This window comes from Amblyomma maculatum, chromosome 5 (genome assembly GCF_055883805.1).
Source record: "Amblyomma maculatum isolate TAMU_Amacu chromosome 5, ASM5588380v1, whole genome shotgun sequence".
In the NCBI taxonomy this organism is placed as follows: domain Eukaryota; kingdom Metazoa; phylum Arthropoda; class Arachnida; order Ixodida; family Ixodidae; genus Amblyomma; species Amblyomma maculatum.
In genome coordinates, this window is record NC_139348.1 from 21,336,874 (window position 1) to 21,345,280 (window position 8,407).

Consider the following 8,407-nt stretch of genomic DNA (forward strand, 5'->3'; position numbering starts at 1 on the left):
GCTTCCTGGGGAAGCATGCACCAAGTATATCGAGGAAGTCCTGAAGCTGTGTAAGCTTGTCTCTGCACGCATGACTGAAGATGACAAAGTTGGCCATCTGCTTATAGGGGTTGCCGAAGATATCTATACTTTTCTTATCGGCAAATCAAGCATTGACTGAGTGGCTTACGTGATCCAGCATTGCCGCACGTTTGAGACGCTGCAAATGCGTCGGATAATGGCAAGCTCGGACGTTTGGCCGGCATGACGCGGATGGCCGCTGTTGACGCTGCTCATGTAACATCGTCTTACGATCTGGCCTCCACGATCCGTCAGATCATTCGAGAAGAAGTGAGCTGGTCGCTAGAACTAGCTTGGAGCTCCTCAGCGCTGCCCCCCGTCGCATCCGCCTCCTACAACCGGCTTTAATGCAGCGGACGTCGTTAATCCAGCGGACTTCAATGAATATCGGGGACCACAGCAGCTGCGGCAGAGCAACATACCGAGGGCACAGCCAAGGCAACAGACCCGCTACTATTAGCCGACACATGATCGGTAGGACAATAGCTCTCCGTGGCGACTACTTGCCCGTGCAACTTTTCCTCAATCTCTTGTGCGCTATCGCTGCGACCAACTTGGCCACCTCTCAAGATTATGTTCTCGCCGTCAAGCATGACGTTACGGCTACGGCTCCTTCATCTACCCTGAGTAGTGGGGTTGCAATCCTGGCTTTTAAAGCACCAATCCTGGCGTCGTTAAAGATACCCTCATGATTCCGGTGTCACATGGCATGCATCTTTTCGCGATTTTTCACCGCAATCGAACAGACGCATGACACCACTTGCAGCTTCTCGCATCCCGCACGCGCTGTTCTCCATAGCCCCGGTGCTGCTGACCCTCGCCGGAAACTAGTCGGCGCGACCGATGGGGGTTTGGTCGCAGGACGTTCGCTGCTAGAAGAAATATCCCCGTCTGTGCTGATGTTACGGAACAAAGTCCACGTATTAATTGATGGTGTACCTGTGAGGGATTTAGCTTATAACGGGGCAACCATATCCGGTAGGAATGCTGCATTTAAGCTTCGCTTCGGAAGAAAAGTGTTAAGTGGGATAAAAGTGTTAAGTTTTTTTGGTGTCAGTGGCGAACCATTGCTTGCGGTTGGCCTGTGCAGTGTTAAAGTCTCTCTGGGTATTATAGTGTTCCGTGCGGAAATGGCAGTGCTCGTCCGGACAACGCACGACGTCATCCTTTGGCTCGACTTTTTGAATATGTGTGGCGCTAACGTCGGCTGCCAAACTGGAGAGCTCAGCGTCGGCAAATCTGCTAACCTTGGTCTAAGGGAAGGCTCGTGTAATAATGTGTGGTTTTTCTTCTGAAGATACTGTTGTGCCTCCATCGTCGGCTGTATGTGTACACGTTTCCTGCAGCGACGTACCCTCGACATGTGTGAAGCGATTTTAGAAACGGTGCACTTCACCTGCATCGATAAAAATGTCTTGATTCTCCACGCTACGCATGGTGTCTGTTGCCAAAGGCCGCACTGCACTCTGGGTAGTGAATTGCTCTACGGAACCTGTCGTTCTTCCCATAGATTTCAAACTTCCATCCTGCAGTAACAACCCGCCAATATGTATTGACTTGATTAAACGACGCCATACAAAAAGCAATGACTGATATCCAAGATGAATGGCGATTGCTTTCTATGATTGTCGGCTGGCTCTCATCGAAGGAGTACCGTGCACAGCTGACCATTCTGGGGCGACACTCCTCATTGTCTGACTTTTCCCAACCAGTCGGCGCATCTTTAATTCCTACTTCGCGTGTTTTACACAGGATCGACACTGGCGCCTCGCATCAGGAACAACAAGAGCCCTATCAACTATCACCATCTGAACGAAAGGTGATAAATGAACAATGAAGGAGATGCTCCGTTTATGCGCCTGTCATCTTCCCCATTCATCGCCATATCATCAGAAAATCAACGGTTTTACTGAGCGCACCAACCATCACCACCATGCTATTAATGTACGTCGACACAAATCATAAGAACTGGGACAATGTCCTACATTTCAATACCTACGCTTAAAATACATCCCGTCATGAGACCACACCCTTTAGTTAATTCTTTCTGCTTTACGCTCAACACCTACGATATGCCTTAGACACCATCCTTCCGTTTTCATCCACTTGTGATGAGAATTCCTCGGTAGCTGAGACAATCTGCTTTGCCGAAAAAGCCCGCTGGCTTGCCCGTCTCCGCATCTTAGCGTCTCAGGATCGCTGAAAAGCACGGTAAGATGCCGATCCCCAGCACGTTATTTACCAGCCTGGAGAGTTGGTCTTGCTATGGCGGCCTATAAGAAAGCCGGGTTTGTCACAAAACCTGCTGTGCCACTACGAGGGACCATTTCTCCTCCTTTCCCAATTTACCAGGCTCAACTATCGCATCGATCGCCTCACCAAAAGCGGCGGTCGCTCCACGAAAAGTGAAGTCGAACACGGTCCGTTTAAAGCTTTACCGATGACGTGGCACTGTTTAAGTAGCCCATCGGGCTTCCGCTGCGTGGGGGAGAAGTTGCGCCCTAAAATAGTGATAAGAGAAGAAGAGGTCGGCGAAGGAGCGGTTCGTGCTGGGACTCACAAGCGGACACAGATAGGTCTTCGAGGTTCGTCCTGCGCCAAATAAGACCTCGCTCGTAACACTGTCTTGCTGCTTAACAGGCGCATATACACAAACAATTTGTCACTGCTGACTCGAAATGGCGAAGTCACAACATATGAGCCGCCCCCATCATCAATGCAATATATCCAGTCAGTCTTATCTAGTCGTGAGAACAAACTCGAAATTCCAATCGTCTGGATTAAAGAGGCCTGAGGGCATTGAGGGAAACAATAGAGGCAATAAGGAAGATAACAAATATTAAATTGAAAAATTTCAAAAAGACCGGTACAGCAACTTTTGGAGGCTCTGGCCAGATAGAAGCACATTAGTCCCAAAGCTGTTTGATACGGCGAAATAAGCATGCAGAAATTTAATGGCAGCATTAAATAAAATGCTCGCGTGTTTCTGCCGCTAAAGCGGCATAAGCGCGCTCCTGGACTCTTTTTTTTTTTATTAAAAGAAGCCAACTGTTCATTCGAATGCGCACATGAAATATTGCTTCAAAACTGTTGAAAAAGTTGAAAACTGTAATGCTAACAACCAATATTCATTAAAATTGCCCAGAAACTGTTTGTTTTGTGGTGTTTAACCTCCCAAAGCAATTCAAGCTATGAGAGACACCGTAGGGGAGGGCTCCGGAAAATTTGGCCACCTGGGATTCTTTAACATATACTGACCACGCACAGCTCACGTGCGTCTTGCTTTTCGATTCCATCGAAAAGCTGCCGCCGCTGCTGGGATTCGATTCCGCCTCCTTGGGCACAGCAGTCGAGTGCCCTACCTTCTGCACCACCACGGTGGGCACATTTGTAAGTATACTAGACACACATTATCAAGAATAATAAAAAAAAACGGAATGAGTTCCTGTGAACAAATATAGTTATGAAAATATGGTGTTCGACATCCTTAGTTACTCGTGGTTATGAGGATACAGACTCTCACGGAAACAATTTCGACACTCAGCCTTAAAGCGGTAAAGAAGAAATTGGGCATAGGCAAAAACCAGATGTATGCGATAAGGGACAAGGCGGGCAACGTCGTTACGAATATGGACAAGATAGTCGAAGTAGCAGAGGAGTTCTATACAGATCTCTACAGCAGCCAAAGTAGTCAGGACTGTAACGAGATTGGCGGCAGGGAAACAGTCAGACGTTCCACCAGTGACGAAGGACGAGGTCAAGAAAACATTAGAAACTATGAAAAGGGGAAATCAGCTGGAGAGGATCAGATACCTACAGATTTGCTAAAGGACGGGAGGGATATCGTGCTAGAAAAACTAGCCACCCTGTATATGCAGTGCCTGGTGTCATCGACGGTACCAGAACCATGGAATAATGCAAACATTATCCTCATTCATAAGTAAGGGGACTCTAAGGACCATAAAAAAACAGACCAATCAGCTTAGTGTCTGTTACGTATAAGTATATTTAGTAAGGTAATCGCTAATAGAATCAGGCCAACCTTAGACTGCAATCAAGCAGAGGATCAAGCAGGTTTTCGGAAAAGGTACTCTACTATCGATCATATCCATACCATCAGTCAGGTGATAGAAAAACAGAATATAACCAGCCCTTATACATAGCATTCATAGATTAAGAAAAAGCATTTGACTCAGTTGAAACATCGGCGGTGATGCAGGCATTGCGAAATCAGGGGGTAGACGAGCCGTACGTGAAAGTGCTGGAATATATATATATATATATATATATATATATATATATATAGTGGCTACACAGCAACCATAGTTCTGCATAAAGAAAGTAAAAACAATTCCCATAAAGAAAGGTGTTAGGCAAGGAGACACAATCTCCCCAGTACTGTTCACAGCTTGCTTAGAGGAAGTGTTCAGAGACTTGGAATGGGAGAAGTTAGGGATAAGGGTAGGTGGAGAATACCTCAGTAATCTGCGATTTGCTGATGACATTGCCTTGCTAAGCAACTTGGGGGATGAACTGCAAATAATGATTGATGACCTAGACAGAAAAAGGCTTGAAAATCAATATGCAGAAGACTAAGGTAATGTTCAACAGAACTCGCGAAGTAACAGCAGTTTACATTAGGTAGCGAAGTACTTGAAGTAGTGGGAGATTATGTCTACTTAGGACAGGTAGTAACCGCAGATCCTGACCATGAAAAGGAAATAACAAGAAGAATAAGATTGGGATGGAGCGCATTTGGCAAGCACTAGCAGATTATGACTAGCAGCTTACCGGTATCGCTCAAGAGGAAAGTATACAACAGTTGCATCTTGCCTGTACTCACCTATGGGGCTGAAACGTGGAGGCTAACCAAGAGAGTTCTACTTAAGTTGAGGACAACCCAGAGGGCTATGGAACGAAAAATGGTAGGGGTAACATTAAGAGATAGAAAGCGTGCAGAGTGGGTCAGAGAAATAACTCAAGTTACCGACATTCTAGTAGAAATTAAGAAGAAGAAATGGACATGGGCAGGACATGTAGTGCGAAGAGAGGATAACCGATGGTCGCTTAGGGTAACAAACTGGACTCCAAAAAAAGGAAAGCGTAGCAGGGGGTGGCAGAAAGGTAGATGGGCGGATGAGGTTAAGAAGTTCGCGGGGGTCAAGGGGATCCAGCTAGTACAGAATCGGATTATGTGGAGAAATATGGGAGAGGCCTTCGCCCTGCAGTGGGTGTAGTCAGGCTGATGATGATGATGAGCCTCATTCAAGGACACTGCAATCACACACCTCAAGAACCTCTTTTTATTCCACCTCCCCTGAGACACAACTGCACCGGCCGGGATTGATAGCGAGGCATTGGACTCGGGTGATTAAGCACGCTGGCGATTGAGCTATTATAGGTTGTGGTGGCGGCAGCTCTAAGCGTAATATTGAGCGCAGAGTATGGTGTAATAGTCGGTGGTTCTTAAACTGTTTTTATTGCTTCGCTGTCAACACGGCACTGAAGATGACGGTATTTTGCAAGATTAAGCCTGCTAGCGTTGGCGCTAATGAATTCGCTGTAGTAATGCACAATGAAAACCCGGCCTTAGATATATTATCTAGCACTTTTCTGGGCAGTAAATTCCGTAGGACATTGTTCCGTATTTTACATGTAAGCCGGCCGGTAAACATTAAAAAGGTTTTGGGGTTAAGGAAACTGCCTCTGTAGCGCCTATTATTATTGCTATAGACATATGTATGTATGTATGTATGTATGTATGTATGTATGTATGTATGTATGTATGTATGTATGTATGTATGTATGTATGTATGTATGTATGTATGTATGTATGTATGTATGTATGTATGTATGTATGTATGTATGTATGTATGTATGTATGTATGTATGTATGTATGTATGTATGTGGTTGGTTTGGTTTGTGGGGTTTAACGTCCCAAAGCGACTAAGGCTATGAGAGACGCCGTAGTGGAGGACTCCGGAAATTTCGACCACCTGGGGTTCTTTAACGTGCACTGACATCGCACAGCACACGGACTCCTTGCTTTTCGCCCCCATCGAAAAGCGGCCGCCGAGGCCGGGATTCGATCCTGCTTCCTTGACAACAGTAGTCGAGCGCCGTGACCACTGTGCCACCCCGGCGTGGCGTATGTATGTACAGGATCTTGAATATTTGGGAGCTGGGATTTAAAAAAATTCCTATGCAAAATCTACTACCCCATTCGAGCTGAAATAACGTTCACAAACAAGAGTTGTTGTAGGGCTAGTTGGCTTGAATCATGTGATGCCATTAGGGCTATCGCAAAAAAGACAACACAAAAAACAGAGGCAACGACAGGACGAGCGCAAACTAACAACTAGTTTATTCAGAAGTTTAACCTCTAAATATAAAACAAGTTCATGAACTTCTGGCACTGAATAGAAGAATTGCCAAGAAAGCTGAAAGCGAAAGTCAAGAGCGGTGCCTTTTGGAAGGGGTGGACTGCTTAGGAAAGACTATTCACAAGCTACCGTCAACAAGGAAGAAGCAGGCCACGAAAGAAGTGCTGAACGTTTTTAGAGATAACGACTTGCGTTTATTGCAGGCTGATAAAGATGGTGGATTTGTCATTATACCTGGCGGTGTGTTTAAAGAAAAGGCAGACCAGGCAATCAGCAAAAACCTCAGGTCAGTTAAAAGGAGTGTAACTAGAGTTAAGAGTAAGGCTTTGAAGTTGTGCAATGATTTAGGTCTGGTGCAGACAGCGAAAGGTATAAACAAATGTGGCGGCAACTGGTTGCAGGTATTTTTCTTGGCAAAGACACATAAAGTGGATGTGCCCTTTAGGACAGTTGTGAGCGAGAAAGGCTCATGGCAGAACCAGGTCAGTTTGTTTCTGCAGAAACATTTACAACAGCTTGATGTGTTTGACCCATTTACTACTAGAAATTCACAGGATGTTAGTGGCTATTTGGAGAAAAGCCAGAATGTTGGATTCATGTTTTCTGTAGATGTCTAGGACCTCTTTTATTCCATACCTGATGCTGAACTACTTGAAGCTGTTAGATTTTGTGTGGAAGAGAACGGGGATGTTCCCTTCCAAAACGCAACAGGGATGACTGTAGATAATTTTATAACTCTACTTGAATTTTATCTTAATATAACGTTCATTACATTTGACAATGGGTTCTACCTGCAACGTCGCGGTATTTGTATGGGTTCGTGTGTTGGACCGGTACTGTGTAACATTTTTCTGTCTTTTATTGAGCATACCCTCACAAATGTCCTTGACAGCACTATGGTTTTAAAAGTTGTTAGATATGTGGATGACTTTTTAATTCTTCTAAAAGAACAAGATAACATTGACTACCTTGATGTGACGAATGAGATTTTAGAAGCTTTTAAACTACACAGTAGAGGTCTAACTTTTACGCATGAGGTGTCAGATCATAACAGTCTGGAGTTTTTGGGCATGAAAATGATTCTTTGAGATAAGCATTTGTGTTGGATGTCACATCCCAGAGTTGCAAAAGATCTTATGCCGTACGGGTCTGCACAGTCGAAGACGGTCAAAAGAGGTGTTGCTGCTATGTGACTTGAGTCTGCCCTCATGAGGTCATGTCCGCACAAAATGGGCGATAGTTTCTTGGCACAAGTGTCCCGTTTGGACAATGCAGGCTACCCCTGCACGATCTTGACGGCAGTGAGTGAAACTCTCCTGCAGAAAATGAAAGGAAAAGTGCGCAAAAGGGCCCCAAAGGAGGGTACAAAACCAGCAGTTGCATCTTACGTGCATAAAGTGGCACACAACTTGAAGAAGGTGGCCAACAGGTTTGGTGTACCTGTCGTGTTTTCTGCACCTGTTAAGCTAGGCCGACTCTGCTCGCTCACGGCGAAAGAGAGAAGTAGGCAGGGCGTTTGCACAAAGAAGCATGGTAAGCCCTATGTAAAATGCGCTAAAGGCATTGTTTATGAAATTCCACTAACATGTGGAAAGGCCTACATTGGCCAAACAGGGAGATGCGTTAATGATCGAGCAGGGGAGCATGTACGCACGTTAGGGGATAAGGAATGTACAGTCGAGCGCGATTTGAAGGTTATCGCGCGAGCGTCGACCGGGAACATGAACAGCGCCATGGCCCAGAATTCTCTGCCGAGGCGAGGGAGGTATCAAGCCAGCTTCCCCCACTCTTTTTGCTGTTCCTTTAGCAGCCGTCACTCCCTGCTGGGACATCACTTTTATTTTTTATTTTTTTCGTTTGGTTCTGCGAACAGGCAGTTATCGTTGTGCGCACGACGTATTCTTCGGTATTATCTGAAATTGGACACTTTATCGCAACAAATGGAAAGCTTAAAATAGAGAGA